Source organism: Anabrus simplex, chromosome 2 (assembly GCF_040414725.1).
Source record: "Anabrus simplex isolate iqAnaSimp1 chromosome 2, ASM4041472v1, whole genome shotgun sequence".
Classification (NCBI taxonomy): domain Eukaryota; kingdom Metazoa; phylum Arthropoda; class Insecta; order Orthoptera; family Tettigoniidae; genus Anabrus; species Anabrus simplex.
Window position 1 is genome coordinate 319,371,639 of NC_090266.1, and position 20,944 is coordinate 319,392,582.

Genomic DNA, 20,944 nt, shown 5'->3' on the forward strand with positions numbered 1-20,944 from the left:
TGGTTCTAAAGCGAAGAAAACATTTTGGATAATGCCACAGACAATCCAGGAGAAGAAACAAGAAGCATTCATTGCCCATCGGGTTGGTGTGGCAGTTTGTAGTTCAGTGCACTTGAAGTGAACAACTGTTGTACCGAAGATTACAAGGTGTGATCCCAAGGACTGTCATAGAAAAGGTAATTCTGCCAGTAGTGATTACTGGAACACGCCATACTGACAATACAACGTATTTCCGAAGCTACGTTTAAGCAAAGTGGCGAAATAAACTTTCACAAAGTTGAAGCAGACCTCTGTGACCTAGTTGTCCTTCAGTTCCCTGGTAGAGGTCGGTGACATCTGAGAATGTTTTGATGAGACTTCATCGTATCGTTGACCTCAGGTACGTTCAAGAATTCCCGCGGAACAATATTCTAACACCCCCGGCAGTTTTTAAAATCTACAAACCGAGCTAGTAGGCAACGCAGTACGCGTCCAGTGGCTGTATGATTGTGTTCAGAAGTCGGCGGGTTCGAGTCCTGCGGATTCCCATTTTCACTCCAGGCAAATGGCTCTTTGACGGAATGGTCTTTGTAGTGGCCTTCCATTCAGAGGGCCCCGAGTTCGATTCCCAGCCGGATCGAGGATTTCAATCTTAAATGGTTGAATCCGCTTGCTCCGGGACTGGGTATTTGTGTTGTCCCCAACATCCCTCCGAATCATTCGCTGCACACAAGACTATACTCAACCACAATAACACGAAGTTTTCTATACACGGCAGTTGCCGCCCACCATCGTCGGAGTGTCGGCTTTGCAAGGGCTGCACCACACGAAATTATTATTATTATTATTATTATTATTATTATTATTATTATTATTATTATTATTATTATTATTATTATTATTATTATTATTATTATTATTATTATTATACTCCAGGTAAATGCCAGAGCCGTACTTTACTTAAACCCGTGTTAAACAGATTGTAAGTAAATCTACGGCATATTAAGGTGTGTTAAGCTTTAATAATGTTACTGTTTTTACGTCCCAATAACTGCGCTTTTACGTCCCACTAACTACTTTTTTACGGTTTGGGGAGACGCCTATGTGCCGGAATTTAGTCCTGCAAGAATTATTTAACATGCCAGTAAATCTACCAACACTAGGCTGACGTATTTGAGCAACTTCAAACACCACGGGACTGAGCCAGGATCGAACCGGCTAAGTTGGGTTCAGAAGGCCAGCGTCTCAACCATCTGAGCCACTCAGCCCGGCGTGTTAAGTTTTAAGTAGCTCATAATTACGTGACTGTTGATATCGTGAACACAGCCACAGGATCATCAGTTTTACGTATTAAGCCTATTTTACGACATGATGCACTTCCTGACGCCAACCATACGTAGAGGGATGCCTTCACTATTGCGTGGTGGTTAATAATGTAATGTGTTGTGAGCAAATGAGGATGTGTATTAAGATGATCAAAAACACCCAGCCCCCAAGCTAAGGAAATCAACCAAACGTGGTTAAAATTCCTGACCCGGCCGAGAATCGAATACGAGTCCCTATGAACTGAGGGCCACTACGATGACTATTCAGCCAAGGAGCCAAATTATTATTTTTTATAATAAGCCCATACAACGTCCGGCTTCTTCTTTGAATGTTCAGTGTTGTGGCCTTCGCTTCAGAGGGGCCCCGCGTTCGATTTCCGGCTATGTCTGGAATTTTGTCCACGTCTGGTTAGGGCCTAATTTCTCTAGCTCGGGGACTGTGTATACGTGTTCGACTTTATATGCATTCCTTCATTTAAACACAACACTAAAAAGCGCCACTGAATCATGCAATAATGATGGCATGCCTTCATATTGGGGTCGCTGTAGGAAGGGCATTCGGCCGTAAAACTGCGTTTGATCCATATTTAGTGTTGACCCCAAGTAATTGGGAAAAGGCCGGGAAAAATCAATTACTATAAACTTCCACAACGCAGATGAATGGCAAGGAGATTATTATATTTACAATTTGTTTTACGTCGTACCGGCACAGAAAGTCTTATCGCAACGATGGGGTAGGAAATGGCTGGGAATGGCAAGGAAGCGGTCATGGCCTTAATTAAGGCATAGCCACAGCATTTGCCGATAGTGGGGTTCGAACCCACTATCCCCCGGATGCAAGATCACAGCTGCGTGCCCCTAACCGCACGGTCAACAAGCCCGGTGCAAGAAGAAAATGTGGATTCGATTATTGAAGGAAATTTGTAGTGAAACTTCTCATTTAAAGTACGGTAGGTATGGTAGATTACTTAATAACTGGATCATACATTCTTTTGTTTTTTAACTAGTGGTTTAATGTCGCAGCAACACATCGAAGGTTTTCGGCGACGCTACAATGAAAAAAGGCTAGGATTGGGAAGGTATCGTATGTGGTCTTGATTAAGGTACAGCACCCAGCATTTGCCTGGTGTGAAACTGGGGAACAACAGAAAACCATCTTCAGAGCTGCCGACGGTGAAACAGGAAAATTATACAATTTTCACACCAGGCAAATGTTGGAGCTGTAACGTAACTAAGGCCTTCCTTCTCATTCCTAGCCCAACTACCTGTGTCAAGTCCGACCCGTTGGCTGAACGGTCAGCGTACTAGCTTTCGGTTCAGAGGGTCCCGGGTTCGATTCCCGGCCGGGTCGGGGATTTTAATCTTAATTGGTTAATTCCAATGGCACGGGGGCTGGGTGTATGTGTTGTCTTCATCACTATTTCATCCTCATCAAGACACGCAGGTCGCCTACAGGAGTCAAACAGAAAGACCTGCACCTGGCGAGCCGAACCCGTCCTGGGATATCCCGGCACTAAAAGCCATACGACATTTTTTTAACGGTGTCAAAGCGACGTAAAGCAAACTGTAAGAAAAATCCTGGAAAAGCATCTCCCCCTTTTTTTAAATACACATCTTCGGTGGTTTTGAAAGAAGTTCATCTGGAATGGGAACGTAGTTACCTCATGATGGTGGCCCAGCACACAGATATGACCCTGTTCTGCATGTGGGATTTTTTAACTAGTGATTTAATGTTGCACTAACACATCGACGGTTTTCGGCGAAGCAAGGATGGGATTGGAAACGTAGCGGCCGTGACCTTAATTAAGGTACAGCCTGGTTTGAAAATGTGGGATTTTTGAAGTAAAACCAAACTTTCCTCAGGTTCAGATTTCACGTAAAACTGGAGGTGCCGTGTCTATGATCAAGATATCAATATTTGCGTACACCTGCAAGCTTGATTGCTTTCTGATTCACTTTGCAACTACGTGCATGGTGTGTATTCCAAACGTTGGATAGGTCGTAATGTTCTTGTGAGATGGCCTCCGAAATACCCTTTGGATTTTTGCTTTAGGAGTCTTTTGAAGAAACCAGGTTACTCAAGAGAATAAGAATCGTTGGGCGAACTCAAGCGTGTGCTACAGCGATCAGGGCTGACAAGGAATGCATACCTACAGGACGGAATGTTAAAAAAACAGATGGAAGCTGGTTCACTGGCAGGCGCTGAGCCTCGTGGTGATAGTACATCCCGTGTAAAGTTAACTGTTCTCCCTGCAGCGCCATTTAATGAAAACAATTAAATGCCACTATAGGCTTATTTTCAAGGGAAACGAAAGCACGATAATGTTTCTCTCTGTTTAACAACACAATGATTGGTTTTCGGCGACGGTTGTATATAAAAAGGCTACGAGAGGTTAGACATGAGCTTTGGCCTTAATTATGGTACATGCATAGTGTCAAAATGGAGAAAACATGGTAAACCGTCTTCAGGGCTTCCGACGGCGGTATTCGAACTCACCACCTTCCAGATGCAAGTTTGAGACTACACGAAGCGTACCGTGTGTCCAACTCGTTCGGATTATTATTATTATTATTATCATCATTATTATTATTACTATTATTGTTATTACTATTATTATTATTATTATTATTATCCATTTTTAAGATGAGCACATTTTTACGTTGTCAACATTTGCAATTTAGCTTCATTACGCAGCATAGGGTCCGTAAGAACAGAAATTGTGTTTTAATTAAACATCCATTCTTCCATTGTTTTGTTTAATTATCTGTTTCAGCAACGTAATAGCGCAATAATTTACAGTGATTAAAATTGTATGTACTTAACTGGCATACTGCTTTACACCATCCTCTTCTTCCTATAATGGAAATACCACGAAGGAAGGTGTCAAAGGAAATGGGGAAAAATGATTCGTCCATCTTTCACTTCCCTTTTTCCTGAACGAAAATAACCAGAGGAAGAGTATCACTTGAGAGAGAGAGAGAGAGAGAGAGAGAGAGAGAGAGAGAGAGAGAGAGAGAGAGAGAGAGAGAGAGAGAGAGAGAGAGAGAGAGAGAGAGAGAGAGAGAGAGAGAGAGAGAGAGAGAGAGAGAGAGAGAGAGAGAGAGAGAGAGAGAGAGAGAGAGAGAGAGAGAGAGAGAGAGAGAGAGAGAGAGAGTGTGTGGCGCTCGTGACATTTTCAGGAGATCTACAGCATTTTTGTCACGTCTCAAATGTACCAAAGTGTAACGCAAATCAGTAAAAAGTAACATACTTAAATAATTTCACTAAACGTTCTTTGTACGGTTCCTTCAACTCTCATAATATGGTAGAACCCTTTTAACCGAGAATCCATTTTTATCCAAGACTAATCTGCGAGTGTGCAACAAAACTAAAATTACCACTACAGTACCGTACTAGATAAATGTTTTCATTCGGTACCCTGGTGTGCTAAGGCGAGGTTCCTAGAGGGTGACGTTTTCTGTCAGACCAGGAGATGGGTCGCGGTGAAGGTGAGAGGGGAGCAGTCGTCACCTAGAAATGAAACTGTCTTAGTGAGGAGAATGGAAAACAATTCTCAGGGCAGCCGATGGTGGAACCAGCCCATCGCCTCCCGAATACAGAGCTGAAAAGCCGTGGCCACTGTTAGCCGAAGCTGTGCGGTGAAAGTAAAATTCACAGCAACTTTACTACAATGCTGTACTGTAGTGAATATTAAAGAATGTAAGCACTATTCTTCGCCTTTACGCAGCACGAAGTTCACCAAGGTATGACAAGAATCAAAATATATTATGCGTATCATATTTACCGTTTCTCAAATTAATTTCGCTTGAAACTATTCTCCGGCCACAACATAAAGCAAACTTCTTCCGACGATTACGAAAACCTCTCCAGAATTACTAAGAAATCTTCCGGCATGGTAATGCAATAGTAATTTCCGGGAGGCTGCGGCTAACAGTAATAGGGGAAGTGGAGGACTCTTGTGGTTAGCTGTAATACTATCTCTGGTTAGACGATAAGGTACATACCTTACCGTGCTCCTCGCCAAATACAGTAGAGACAATACGCGACACTCGGCGAGCTATCGAAGGACAGCTATTAGAGCTTTCTCTAGCGGATTGACCTGAGAACTACTGATTCTGTCATAAGAGCACGTGTATTTGTGTGTGAAGGTTTTGGTGTTATTTATGCGTTTTCAGTGAGTAGACATAATTAAATAGTAGCGTGTGTCATTCCTTGATATCTCCTCTCAACATGAGGGGAATGGTATGTGCTGTGTTTGGCTGCAGTAACTAAGAAGTAGAGAAGAATGCGCGGTCTTTCTTTCGCTTCTCTCGTGACAAGAAAATGTAAATAATATTGTGTTTGCATATATATTCTTCCAGTGACAAAGATATTTTTATAGTACTTCATAATCTTCTGACCTGCTCGACCCATATTTTTTTTTTTTTTTGCTACTTGCTTTACGTCGCACCGACACAGATATGTCTTATGGCGACGATGGGATGGGAAAGGCCTAGGAAGTGGAAGGAAGCGGCCGTGGCCTTAATTAAGGTACAGCCCCGGCATTTGCCTGGTGTGAAAATGGGAAACCACGGAAAACCATCTTCAGGGCTGCCGACAGTGGGGCTCGAACCCACGATCTCCCGATTACTGGATACTGGCCGCACTTAAGCGACCCATATTTTAACTGGCTTAAGATATAATACGCATATTTTATTGTAGGCCCTATAGTGCAGCAGTTGACCTTCAATACCGAGGTGTTGTTGTAGGTGTGATCTGTGCGTTTTGAAATGTCACAGAAGTGATTTGGATAAGGTGTACAAGAAAGAAGGGATGTTACGCTTATATAAGAATTATAAGATCTGTTCAGATCATTTCCCGGCCAGCCAAGGGTATGTTACATTTTTACTCTAATTGTACGTAAATATTCCTCAAAGCATCATTATCTACAACATTTTCATACTTTTCTTTCTTTTATCCCCCTTCTCAGATTAAAGCCGGGATTTTATAGATTTTCTTTCTGTTAGTAGGCTTCATGTTAAGATGAAAATTGTCCAGCTTTTATATGTTGCATCATGTGTGTAAGGAATGTGCCGATATTTTTATTGACAAGTGTCTTAATGTGATGATTCAATGTTTTTTAAATGAGATAAAAAGACAAATCTAACCGTAAAAGTTCAGGCAGGAATGCTAAAGCAAAAAAAGTTATGCATAAATGAAAGATCAAGCCATTTCACAGCAGTCCATTTCACATCTTGTTTATATGTCTAATTTCAGTCTTTAAACAACAACCTTTTAAATAATTCTTCATGCATTTATCCAGAATTGCTTTAGCAACTTCGAAGTTAATATCTCAATAATACTTTCTTTCTATACGTAATTTATTTATCCATTTTCGTATATGCATTTCCATTGATATTTGAATTTAGCGCTACTTTTCAGGTCAAGTCACTAGGAGCGCCACCGTCGAATTGTCTCCCATTTTAACAAGGCTAAATTTGTAAGTGTCGCGTATTGTCTCTACTGTATTTGTCCTCGCTTATGGGGATATCGGTGTATAAACCAAGACGTCATCTGCAAGCGCATGCGTATAGTCTTCAGGATGGCATCGCAGCAAAAAATCCAGTGTGTTCCCTGCATTGTCAGTCAAAACGAACAGCTTTCTGTAACGGAGCTTCGATATAAGTCGAATGCTTCCGATGAAATATGTCAAAACAAAGGAAACAATTTTCAGTTATCCATGAATGCGTAAATATGCGTGAGAACCAAGTGTTCATGTGCTGAGGGGCTCCTGAGTGCCCATCGCCACTGGGTTTTCCTTTTCTGAAAGAACAACGAGCTAGAAAGAGAAAGAATACTTCTTCCTAGCTCGTAAGGAAAGACGAACTTCTTCCTATATTTTATTCCCACAGTTATATGAACTAAAGGAATGGGACGATAAATATTTTCTGCAGTGTCGCAAAGAGAACATTAAACTTTAACTATGCTCTATTTTTTTGCTAGTGGCTTTACGCCGCTCCGACACAGATCGATCTTATGGCGACTATGGGATAGGAAAGGACCAGGAGTTGGAAGGAAGCGGCCGTGGCCTTAATTAAGGTACAGCCCCAGCACTTGCCTGGTGTGAAAATGGAAAATCATCTTCAGGGTTGCCGACAGCGGGATTCGAACCCACCATTTCCCGGATGCAAGCCCACAGCCGCGCGCACCTAACCACATGGCCAACTCGCCCGGTATATGCTCTAATTGATAGGAGTCAACAGCTGTAAAGCGAATATAGACCTCATACTGAATAGATTTTCATTCGCCGGGTTGAGTAGCTCGGACGATAGAGGGCTGGCCTTCTGAGCCCAATTTGGCAGGTTCAATTCTGACTCAGTCCGGTTGTATTTAAAGGTGCTCAAATACGTCAGCCTCTGGTCGATAGATTTACGGGCACGTTAAAAAACTCGTGAGGGACAAAATTCCGGACCGCCGCCGTCTCCAAAAACCGTAAAAGTAGTTAGCGGGACGTAAAATCAATGACATTATCATAATAAACTTTCAACGTATTAGGCCGTGTTCCGTACATACACTACGTATTGCGGAGATGTTAAGTACAGAACAAAATGGTCAACCGGACTATAATTCTAAGAGGGGATAGAGGCTAGTGGTATTTGGGGCTATACCCTTTCTCCATTCAACATCCCTGAATTGTACCTACAATTTTTGGAATATAAGTAATAATAATAAATTCCAAGTTGGTGGGTTCAATCCTGGCTCAGTCGGGTGGTATTGGAAGGTCTTCAAACACGCCAGCCTAGTGTCGGTAGATTTATCAGCACGTAAAAGAACTCATACGGGACAAAATTCTGGCATCTCGTTGACTCCGAAAACAAAAAAGTAGTTAGTGGGACAGAAAACCAAATAATATTATTCTGTATTTAAAATGTTGAAATAAATTAAAAATAACATCATACTGCTTGCAGATTATTATCCTAATTATTCTGTCATCCTCCAATACTTTACATTCGAAATATATTCTTTTGCTTAAAATGGATAAAATGTAGGATCAAATCCGGACGATAAGCATTTTCTTCAAATTTATAGCACAAAAAGTGATCCAGAAAACAGACATGTAATTAATGGATGACTAATAAGGAAACGTCATATTATTATTATTATTATTATTATTATTATTATTATTATTATTATTTTTTTTTTTTTTTTTTTTTTTTGCTAGGGGCTTTACGTCGCACCGACACAGATAGGTCTCATGGCGACGATGGGATAGGAAAGGCCTAGGAGTTGGAAGGAAGCGGCCGTGGCCTTAATTAAGGTACAGCCCCAGCATTTGCCTGGTGTGAAAATGGGAAACCACGGAAAACCATTTTCAGGGCTGCCGATAGTGGGATTCGAACCTACTATCTCCCGGATTCAAGCTCACAGCCGCGCGCCTCGAAACGTCATATTAAAGGTTCATGATGATGATGCTTGTTGTTTAAATGGGCCTAACATCTAGGTAATCGGCCCCTAATGGTACGAAATGAGACGAAATGTAATGACATTTTAAAAGTCAAAAATCATTCACTGACTAGAATTCAAAACGTGATGACGAATGAATAGATGAATATGAATTTGAAACATTCAGTGAATCCGATCCGCAATGCCCCACTTCCCCAGAAACTATCGTAAAACAATAGTATTACTGATCAAAGGACTGCTTCTAAAGCACAATCCTGAATCGATTGTGCTTGTTGTTTAAAGGGGTCCAAAATCCAGGTCATCGGCCCTTCGTAATAGCACTTATCGCTAGTAAAGTAGAACCATGGTATTTGTTATGCTGCGGTACTAATCAAAAGTAGCGTAGACTTGCGGTTTTCCACACATTATGGTACTACTCACAGGTACAGTCATGTAATACGCACATATAACGCAGACCTATTGTGTTTCTCACGTTGCGATGCCACTTACAGACAACGCAAACCTATGATGTTCCTCACATAGGTGTACTGATCACAGGGACTCATACTATCCCGTGGTGTTCCTCACATAGGGGTACTAATCATAGGCAACGCACACCCAAGGTGATGATCATACAGTGGTACTAATCACACCCAACGTCCAGACCCGTGGTTTTTCTCACATAATGGTACTAATTACAGGCAACGTAAGCCCGTGGGATTCCGCATGTAGTGGTACTAATCATGACCATGTGTGTTTGGTCCGCGAGAGCTATTTTATTTCGCTTAAGTCTGTCGGCAAGCCGGTTAGGACCCCCCTAACAGCCACCTGGGACGCGCCACATGGGAGTATCACCTCTCCCCTGCTACGCCAGCGTAGTAGGTTCGTGGATTAAAGGTTCATTTTGACCAATAATTTGCATATGAATATTTAATTTTCACGACCGCATTGTATTCGAAATAAACTTTGCCGAGCTAAGTGGCTCAGACGGTTAAGGCGCTGGTTTTCTGAGCCCAAATTGGCAGGTTCGAACTTGGTTGACTCCAACGGTATTCGATGGTGCTCAAATACGTCAGCTCCGTGTCGGTAGATTACTGGCACATAAAAGAACTCATACGCGACAAAATTTCGGTACCTCGGCATCTCCGCAAACCGTAGGAGTAATTAGTGGGACGTAAAAAGCAACAGCATTATTATTATAAACTTTCAACGTACTGTAGGCCTATTAGGCCGTGTTCCGTTAAGTACAAAACAAAAATGATCAACCAGACACTAGTGGGATCCGAACCCCGAACTTCCTGATTTCGCGTCCGTTGCTCTATCCATCTGAGCTATGGTGGCGCAGGTCATATTTGTTCTGTTGGAAAGGAAAGGCTTAGCAGCTGGCTTTCTATTCAGACGATCAAAGTTTGAATTTTCATCCAAAAATCACGTGACGTCAGAAAGGACATCCAGTTTTAATTCCTCGGCTAAAACTCAAATAAGCCAGAAATATGCCAGAAATTACCAGGATAACCTGGAGAAGTTTCTTATTTGTATGTGTTCTTCAAATAGAACGTGCGAGAACTGCATAAACTTCAGATCTAAAATTATTTTTAAAATGTTTTACAGTCATTTGAAAATAACAGGTATTTTCATTACTCAAGAAGCTCGTGAAATGTTGGCTCATCTCCTTACAGTGAACATTTCCTAAACTTAGCTTGAAATAAAGTTTGAGTATTTGGTCGTGTATGAACGTGTCCTAAACATACAATATGAAGTTAATTCTAATACTTGCAATAAGAGGAACTTACCTAGAGGTGCAGGGGACGAATGTTCTGTACCTTAGCACGAAGAAACAGTAACCCTGAAACAAATCATGAGTTGAAACAGACTTAAGCAATGATAACAATTCTGGAAATCTAGGAGGAGGTTGAAGATAATTTCACTTAAGTCAATTAAACAAAATAACATAAACATACTAATGAGACAGGAAGTTTCCCACCTACAACGTACGTAATAATCAGTCAATCACTACTGATCTGCATTTAGGGCAGTCGCCCAGGTGACAGATTCCGTATCTGTTGTTTTCCTAACCTTTTCTTAAATGATTGCAAAGAAATTGGAAATTCATTCAACATCTCCCTTGGTAAGTTATTCCAATCCCTAACTCCCATTCCTATAAACGAACATTTGCTCCAATTTGTCCTCTTGAATTCCAACTTTATCTTCATATTGTTATCTTTCTACTTTTAAAGTCAACACTCAAACTTATTCGTCTACTGATATCCTCCCATACCATCTCTCCACTGACAGCTCGGAACATACCAATTAGTCGAGCAGCTCGTCTCCTTTCTCCCAAGTTTCCCCAGCCCAAACTTTGCAACATTTTTGTAATGCTACTCTTTTGTCGGAAATCGCCCAGAACAAATCGAGCTGCTTTTCTTTGGATTTTTTCCAGTTCCTGAATCATGTAATCCTGGTGAGGGTCCCATACACTGGAACCATACTCTAGTTGGAGTCTCACCAGAGACAAATATGCTCTCTCCTTTACATCCTTACTACAACCCCTAAATACCCTCATAACCATAAGCAGAATTCTGTACCCTTTATTTACAATCTTATTTATGCGATTACCCCAATGAAGATCTTTCCTCATATTAATACCTAGGTATTTGCACTGATTCTCAAAAGGAACCTTCACCCCATCAACTCAGTAATTAAAATAGAGAGGACTTTTCTTATTTGTGAAACTCACAACCTGACTTTTATCCCCGTTTATCATCATACCATTGCCTACTGTCCATCTCACAACATTATCGAGGTCATTTTGCAGACTGCCTTGAGGAATTCCCCTCTTAATTATTACAGGGACAGATAAAGCTTCACCAACTATAATTCTCTGAGTTCTGTTTTCTAGAAACAGAGCCACCCATTCAGTCACTCTTTTGTCAAGTCCAATTGCACTCATTTTTGCCAGTAGTCTCCCATGATCTACCCCATCAAATGCCTTAGACAGGTCAATCGCGATACAGTCCATTTGACCTCCTGAATCCAGGATGTCTGCTATATCTTGCTGGAATCCTACAAGTTGAGCTTCAGTGGAATAACCTTTCCTAAACCCAAACTGCCTTCTATCAAACCAGTTATTAATTTCGCAAACATGTCTTATATAATCAGAAAGAATGCTTTCCCAAAGCTTACATGCAATGCATGTCAAACTGACTGGCCTGTAATTTTTAGCTTTATGTCTATCACCCTTTTCTTTATATACAGGGGCTACTATAGCAACTCTCCATTCATTTGGTAAAGTTCCTTCATGCAAACAATAATCGAACAAGTACTTCAGATATGGTTCTATATCCCAACCCACTGTCTTTAGTATATCCTCTTAAACCTTATCAATTCCAGCTGCTTTTCTAGTTTTCAACTTTTGTATCTTACTGTAAATGCCACTGCCGTCATAGGTAAATTTTAATACTTCTTTAGTATTAGTCACCTCCTCTTTCTGGACATTATCCTTGTAACCAACAATCTTTACATACTGCTGACTGAATACTTCTGCCTTTTGAAGATCCTCGCATACACACTCCCCTTGTTCATTAATTATTCCTGGAATGTCCTTCTTGGAACCTGTTTCTGCCATAAAGTACCTATACGTACTCTTCCATTTTTCACTAAAATTTGTATGGCCGCCAATCATGCTTGCCATCATGTTATCGTTAGCTGACTTTTTTGCTAGATTCAATTTTCTAGTAAGTTCCTTCAATTTCTTCTTACTTCCACAACCATTTCTAACTATTTCTTTCCAACCTGCAGCTCCTCCTTATTCTCTTTACTTCTCTGCTATAATATAGTGGATCTTTACCATTCCTTACCACTTTTAAAGGTACAAACCTATTTTCACATTCCTCAACAATTGCTTTAAACCCATCCCAGAGTCTGTTTACATTTTTATTTACCGATTTCCACCGATCATAGTTACTTTTTTTAAACTCCCTCATGCCTGTTTTATCAGCCGTATGGTACTGCCTAATAGTCCTAATTTTAATATCTTCCTTTCTTTCACACTTATTTTTAATTACCACAAAAACAGCTTCGTGATCACTAATACCATCTATTACTTCGGTTTCTCTATAGAGCTCATCTGGTTTTACCAGCACCACATTCAGAATATTCTTCCCTCTAGTTGGTTCCATCACTTTCTGAATCACGTGCCCTTTCCATATTAACTTATTTGCCATGTTGGTCATGATTCCTGTCGTTTGCATTACCTTCCCAATTGACATTTGGTAAATTGAGATCACCCGCTACAATCACGTTCCTTTCCTTATCGTTTCCCACATAGCTGATTATCTTATCAAACAATTCTGAATCAGCACCTGCGCTACCCTTTCCTGGTCTGTACACTCCAGACATCAAGTTGCCTATTATCTTTAGAGATGAGCCTTACCCCTAGAATTTCGTGTTTGTCATGTTTAACTTTTTTGTAGCTTACAAATTCTTCTTTCACCAAATTAATACTCCCCCTCCTATCATTCCCATCCTATCTCTACGATACACCCTCCAGTTCCGTGAGAAATTTTCTGCATCCATTATATAATTTCTCAGCCATGATTCAACTCCTATTACAATATCTGGTAAGTACCATCTATTAAATTACTTAATTCTATTCCTTTCTGTACAATACTTCTACAGTTAAGCACTAACATTTTTATGTCATCCCTACTTGATTTCCAGTTCCCTGTTCCCTAATGGTTTAAATATGAGGCATAGAGCTGGTTACAAACACTCTTAACGTTGTAGTGGTTAAAAAGCAGTGATACGTACGTGCTATTAATGTGAATGTCCACAGCAGCTAACGCACGAATATGAACGAAAATGTCCACCGCAACCTACATACGGAGTATTAACGAAAATGTCCACAGCGATCAACGCACATGCTATTATCGCGAATGTCCACAGCACCCCACGTACGTACTTTTAATGAGACTGTCCACAGTATCTCCGTAGTGTTAGCGAGTATGTTCACGGCACCTCACGTACTTGGTATCAAAGAAAATGTTCCCTGCAACTAGCGTTACTTCACTCACGCTTGAGATGTGATCTAGGTTATAGCTTGCACGCCCGGCAGACACAAAGCCACCCAGCTCGGTCCAGTGATCCAGGCACTCTGACGGCCAAGGCTCATTATAACGGCTCTGCACCTTTTCCGACAGTTCCTCTCACTTCCCTGCCACTCAGTACACATCGTTCCACAATTTCACACCTTCAGCCCAGGTACCTTCTACACAGCGGAGGAAGGGACGGAGGGGGAATGGTTAAATTAATGAATTAAATGAATTAATTAATTACGCCCCTGTGCATTAACTAATCGCCTCCACAGTCTTCTATTTGTAACCAGATCTATGGCTACGATTAGCTCCATGCCTCTTATATTTAAACCATGATAAACTGAGTCTAACCATCAATGTCTTCGTCTCCTATGTCTCTTACCCTCCATGACCGAGTCCAGTATTCTCCTAGGTAGCCTATCCTCTTCCATTCGCCTCACTTGGTCTTAATGGACCGTTTCATTAACAGTGCATACGTGAGGTACTGTGAACATCTCGTTAATACTATGTACGTGAGCTACCGTGGACGGTCTGAAAACAGACCGGTGTAAATATAGTTTTGTCCGGGAGCTGACTTCTTTCTTATGCAACTGCGAGCTCACTACATTAGCTTTGCTGCACCTTACACAGTACTACCATCCTGGGAGAACACACATCCTAAATACTTGAAATTATCTACCTGTTCCAGGGAAGATACGACAGTTCCCTCGGTACTCTATCATATAGGGGGTATCTGGCCGAGGCGGTAAATGCGTGCTCGGCTGCCCCGGAACGTCGTGGGTTCCATTCCCTGTAGGAAGTCGAAAACAAGAAACGAGATTTCCCCTTCCGAAGGTGCAATATCCCCGAGGTTCAATCAGCCTACACCAAAAGTGCGTAGTGAGGGGCGCGGTTAGGATGTGTGACGATTGCTGCAATGCATTCAAGACTATACATAAAGTAAAGTGTAATTTTCTATCTCATACTGGAGAACGGCGAAATTGTTGTAAAATATGTAAGAGGAATTTTGCATAACCAAACGGTCTTATGAGCCAAATATTACTCACGCTGAAGAAAGGCCGTTGTGTATGCAGTAGTAGGTTTTTTTTTCACATATCGATACTTAGATATAATCTCGTGTCACACTGCGAAGAAATGCCATTCTCTTACAATGAATGTCACAGTAAGTCTCTGAAGTTACGTCTTCCAGCACTCCAATGTACTCATTTTGATAAAAACCCGTATCGTGGTTATTTATGCATCAAAACATTTTCTGCATAGCCTCATTTTAGGAAACACATCTTGACTCACTCTATAGAAAGGTATTGTAGTATGTGCAGCAGAACGTACTTTCATAAATTGATCCCCTAATCTCATTCGAAATTTCACTCTGGAGCAAGGCTTTATTGATGTAATGAGTGTTATAGATAGTTTAATGGGAAGTCTGATCTAAAGAGATCACTAGAGAATACTGCTATCATTTTCATGAATGTAATGAATGGCGACTGAATTCCACTTCAATTTCAGTACAGTCAATGGATGGTCAAATTGGCGGTGGATAGACAAACTGTGAAGACCTTACGCTCTATATATTCGAATTATTCATTTGATTTCTTCACGGTTGACTTGTTTAGATTATGTTTCTATGATTCTTTCTGTTGCTCAGTATTGATTAACGATGTATATGGTAATTTTATGCCTTGCTGGCAGGACCTAATGTTTACAGTGCACTATGTCTTCTGGTATGGGCTAGAGCAATTTTGTTACTTTCATTGATCTGTCTCTGTCTTATCCTTGGCTTTGACAATATGAAAGTGACTGAGGTATGATCAATGCTAGTAATGCCATTCCTTGTACAGCCAGCCCCTGCTATGAATGGTATGAAAATGTTGCTCATAGGGTCGGTCGGTGCATGCATTTCAGTGGGCTTGGCAGACTGATATGTAATAGCAACTTCTGGCTCAGTAAGGAAAGCAACGGGAAACTACCTCACTCCTCATTTCCCTAGTACGCCTCTTCAGTGATGCCTAGGCCATCTATGACAGCTGATAGCAGAGCTGTTGAGGATCCAACCAGCCTTAGGGCTGAAGACTGAACATACATACATGGTAATTTATTCTTAGGTACTGTCTTTTATTTGGTGCCTATGATTTGTATGGTTGCTACTGACTGAGTAACGAGATACCTTCTTTTAAAAATATACAAAACTAATAATTATCCATTGTTATTAAGCTAAATTCCGAAGTGTTTTGTTTTACTTTTTATAATCTGTGATTCATAAATTAATGCGATTAGTACACATACTTTATAACCTCGAACTAATTAAGAGGTTCATACACTTATTTGTTAAGAATAATCAACATTATATGACCTAAAACAAATCATGCACAATGCATACAATATACAATTTAGAAAAGAAAGATGTTGGTACACTAAATCCAGGCAACTGCAGTGAAAAGGAAGTTAGATAGGTGCATGAATTCTGTGATACAACTTAAAAATTGGTTAAAATTCACATAAGTCTCCAAATATGTGTTCAATAACTCTTCACCGATAAATCAAACTGATTCGTCGAATAATACACTTATTCTAGATGCTATTAGAGAACAAGGCAACTCTTCAACAAGTAGACAGGGATAACAGATACTACATCTCCTATGAAACTGTGGGAAGAAAAGATGAATATATTCTAGTTCACGGTAACTCAAATGAACAAGACATCTTGACTTCCGAAGCTATCTACTAACGCTATATACCAACGCCTTCACTGTGGATGTACGATAAATCATGACATGCCCACTCGAACACTTCAAACCCACAAAGACGATCGAAACGAAAAAGAAAACAAGGAAGAGGAAAACACGCATATGATTTAGCGCAATATAATTTTTACAACAGAAAAAAGGTAGTAAGGCAGGTTATGAATAATGGAGCGCAGACTTCTTGTCTAGTCACAAAAGATGCACGAGGGAAGTACTTAAGTTACAAGCAAGGCTCTGAAGATGACTGTACATCAATGAATATAGGAATATTCCCATTGATGATGTCATATATACTAGATATTTTAGAAAGCACTGAGAAGAAAATTAACACTCTACTGTCAAAAATTAGAGCCGATACTGCTCCAGGCCCTGATAAAGTATCAGTAAGAATCGTGGAACATCATACAGCATATTACTGCTTGGCACGGCGATGCTTCGTTTTGGATTCGTTCCTCGCGAATTAAAAAAAGGCATGGCAATCTAGTTCATAAAGGAGGAGATCCAAACGATATACGTAACTGGAGGCCAATCAGAATAGTTTCGATCGTTAGGATACGTTTATGTTGCAGCTTCGCTGCTGGCATATGGATGCCCGCCCTAGCCCCTCGCTGCTGGCTATAACCAGGCTGCTCGCCATGGAGCTTTTACCCTGCAGCAGCCCCGCGCGCACGCTGCTGGCAGCTCTCAGGTGTAGTCGAAAATTCAAAACAGTGGAAATGATAGTAGCTGTTTGTATTTTGCATAATTTGAATATAGATATAGAGGGGCTGAACGCTTATACTACGAAGACGTAGGCCTACTTCCAAGAACTACCCCGTCAAGGAGAAACAACGCAGCTCCAGCTGAAGCTTTTGAGGTGCGGAATAAATTCAAAGGTTTTTTAACGAATGAGTCACAGTTCTGTTGGCGAGTGTATCTGACAATAATTTGGTGTACTGAATGTGTAATAAAAAGTGTAAAATGCCTCGCCTGGATTTGTCAGTGCATTTCTGCTTATGGAGTTGATTGAAGAATGAAGTTACAAATGCTTCATTTCATAATTTAATAGTGTACTTTTGAATAATGTAAAATAAGGGGTTATGGAGTATCTCATTTTGACTTTAGTTAGGTCTCCTAAACAAAATATATTTACATATTTTTAAAAAACTTCTTTTACGTCACACCGACATAGATAGGTCTTATGGCGACCATGGGACAGAAAAGGGCTAGGAGTCGGAAAGGATCGGCCGTGGCCTTAATTAAGGTACAGCCCCAGCATTTCCCTGGTATGAAAATGGGAAACCACGGAAAATCATCTTCAGGGCTGCCGACAATGGGGTACGAACCCACTACCTCCCGGATGCAAGTTCACGTCTGCGCGGCCCTAACCGCACTTCCAACTCGCCCGGTAAATGTATTTACAGTTTGAAAAAATAACTGTTGAACTTTCCATGAAAATCATATAAATCACCTGCTTGTAATGATTTAGAGGTTCCCCTAAATAGCAAGAATAAAATAATAAAGTTGACGTAATCGTTCCGCATTCTTTTGCCACTTCATTCCATAGTCTGATGATGATGATCATGATGATTATGCTTGTTGTTTAAAATGGCTAACATCTAGGTCATCGGCCCCTGAAGGTACGAGATGTGACGAAATGTATTAAAATTATAATTAACCCACTGACTACTATTAGAAAAAATGACAATGATAAGGAAAATTATTTCGAATTTGAAATAAGCAGTGGGTCTAAATCGCAATGCCTTATTTTCCTCTAAAATTAAAGAGAGTGAAATGTAATAAAATTGAATAAGGCACTGAGATAGAAATAAAATAATATACTTAATTCAAATTAAAAATACACAAAGATTGATAAACATTGATCAACAGAATAAAAGAAAAATTAAAAACAACCGAAACTTCACTTTTAAACACGAAGAAACGGGCCACTATCTTTCATAAAACGGAGAACGAGATGTACTGGCTGCTGGTCATCTCGTCACTCCTCTCATGATGGTACGCATGCCGCTGGCTCCAAATCGCATTGCGTTCGAAAGCAAGTGAGCAAGTGATCACTGAACATGTGTATAGAGTGCGAAGAGAGGAAGAGTGGGAGAGCGGGTGACCTTGAAAGAACCAATCACAGTCCAAGTTACAGGATAGCTAGCGATGTGCCAGGCTCGAAAATCAAATGTGTTTGAGACCATGGATGTGGCGAGAATAGCAGCCAGCAGCGCAGCTATAAGCCGGGCTCCAGGGTAAAAGCACCGATTGAGATCCATTGGTTTGTTTCATCATCGCCTAACATTGAGCAGCGAGGCTTGGCGATGTGCCAGCAGCGAAGCTGCAGCATTAATGTACCTTATTAGAAGGGTAATTGAGCGTGTCCTTGATCTGCATTTACGACATTATCAGGCAAGATAATACCAATCTCCCATAATCTTGTAAAACATAGATACGTTAGAGGGCATTGTTTATTGTAACCTTACTTTGCTATACATGCAGGTTACAAAAGTTAATAGTCTATAGCATAATTGAATAACATGCAGAAAAAGCAAAAGTAAAGAAAAGATGTCCAGAAAACATCATTAATCAAAATTTAACGCATGTAAGTGATTTAGAAATTGAACAGAAAAATAATGGCCTGAAAGGAGTTTAGAAACGTTATTGTAAAAAATGAAACTTCTCGGACATGCTATAGAGGTCCATCAGACACCCTGAAAACATGACTACCAAAGGGGTCATTCCCAGTTCCTCCATACCATGTCCGAATCCTGGAATTAATATTAATATTGATGTCGAAGGTAAAAAACAAAAAACAAAAAACGCGCAGATTAATAGAACTACGATGATAAATTAATTATATGCTATAACTATAATTTCCGTACTTAACTGCTCTAGACTTCAACGGAGTTATATTGTCTAGGTTGCCTTAGGCACAATTCTTTTTTCTTTTTTTTCTTTTTTTTTTCTTTTTTGCTATTTGCTTTACGTCGCACCGACGCGGATAGGTCTTATGGCGACGATGGGACAGGGAAGGGCTAGGAGTGGGAAGGAAGCGGCCGTGGTCTTAATTAAGGTACAGCTCCAGCATTTGCCTGGTGTGAAAATGGGAAACCACGGAAAACCATCTTCAGGACTGCCGACAGTGGGGTTCGAACCTACTATCTCCCGAATACTGGATACCGGCCGCACTTAAGCGACTGCAGCTATCGAGCTCGGTACATACAATTCTTTTACTAACCAGCATGTATCATTTCTTTTCCTTCTACCAATTTACTTCCCCATATTCCCCTAATAATGACAAATAATTTCGCAATTCTTCTCGAGTGCATCCACTCTCTGCTCAATAACTTTACAATCGTATATAGGTGATTTTCATTATCAATTTTTCTCATATCCTCCACATCTATAAACTTTTATCTTATTTCCCTTGTCTCCAAACAGTCTTTTACACTGACCGAAAAAAATATCCAAACACCATGAAATAAGGAATGTAATACGGAAAGTTTGGCAATATACACTGCTGTTTGTAGAAAGTGAAATACCAAGACCGAGAGCTGTGATCACAATGCAATTTATTCCACATATTAGGGACATGACAAGACACAAATGGTTACAATTACAGAACTGTACATGCACGGTGACCGTGAAAATTCAGTACGGCGTAGCGCCACCACGCGCTGCAATCAGAGCCGATAGACGTCGTGGCATGGAATCAAAGAGCGCCTGAATATGCTGCTGGGGATCTGAACGAACAAGGTGCCGACCGACCATATCCCAGACATGTTCAATGGGTGACATATCCGGTGAACGGGCAGTCCAGGGAAGCAGTGGTATCCGTCGTTTTTCGAAGAAGGCTTGTACATTCCTCACCGCATGCGGCCGGGCATTGTCCTGCTAGAATATGGCGTCTGGAACGGCCTGCAGGAGGGGCTGTGCCTCGGGCTGTAAAACATCCCTGATGTAGCGGTAGCTGTTCAGATTGCCCTCAGGACGTAGGCGGCGAGATCACATGTTATAGGCAATTGCGCCACAAACCATCACACTTGGCATTTGTCCGCTATGCCGCTCAACAATACAGTCTGCCCGATGGCGTTCACCACGGCGGCGTCTAACGCGTATGCGGCCATCACTATAGGACAAGTTGAAGCGGGACTCGTCCGAAAACACTAAAATTTGCCACTCAGCACGCCACTGTCGGTGTTGACGTGCCCATTGCAGTCTACGGCGTTGGTGGTTGCTGGTCAATGGAAGCCGGCGCAATGGCATGCGTGCCACCAGTCCGGCCCTCAGAAGACGGCGTCGAATCGTCGATGCAGACATCCCCACACCCGTTGCAGTGCTCCAACGTCGAGCCAACACCGTGGACGAAGCTGTTCTGTCCGTTACGGCCAAGCGGAC

The 20,944-nt window shown here is 41.1% G+C and overlaps 2 protein-coding genes across 8 annotated transcripts in view; one reads left to right on the plus strand and one right to left on the minus strand.

Annotated features, from left to right (window-relative positions):
* LOC136864094 (transmembrane ascorbate-dependent reductase CYB561) overlaps positions 1 to 20,944 on the minus strand; it is a 403,629-nt gene that overhangs the window by 246,047 nt on the left and 136,638 nt on the right. For 6 of the 7 annotated variants that reach the window (XM_068225782.1, XM_068225783.1, XM_067140660.2 and 3 more), the window contains exon 2: positions 10,521 to 10,573. The gene's annotated coding sequence lies outside the window, so the exon portion shown is untranslated. Of the gene's footprint in view, positions 1 to 10,520; positions 10,574 to 13,536; positions 13,561 to 20,944 lie in introns of those variants that run through there. The other variant, XM_067140658.2, reaches the window with a different exon arrangement.
* Positions 1 to 20,944, plus strand: part of Fer3 (48 related 3) — a 128,097-nt gene that overhangs the window by 24,463 nt on the left and 82,690 nt on the right. The gene's annotated exons all lie outside the window — the stretch shown is intronic.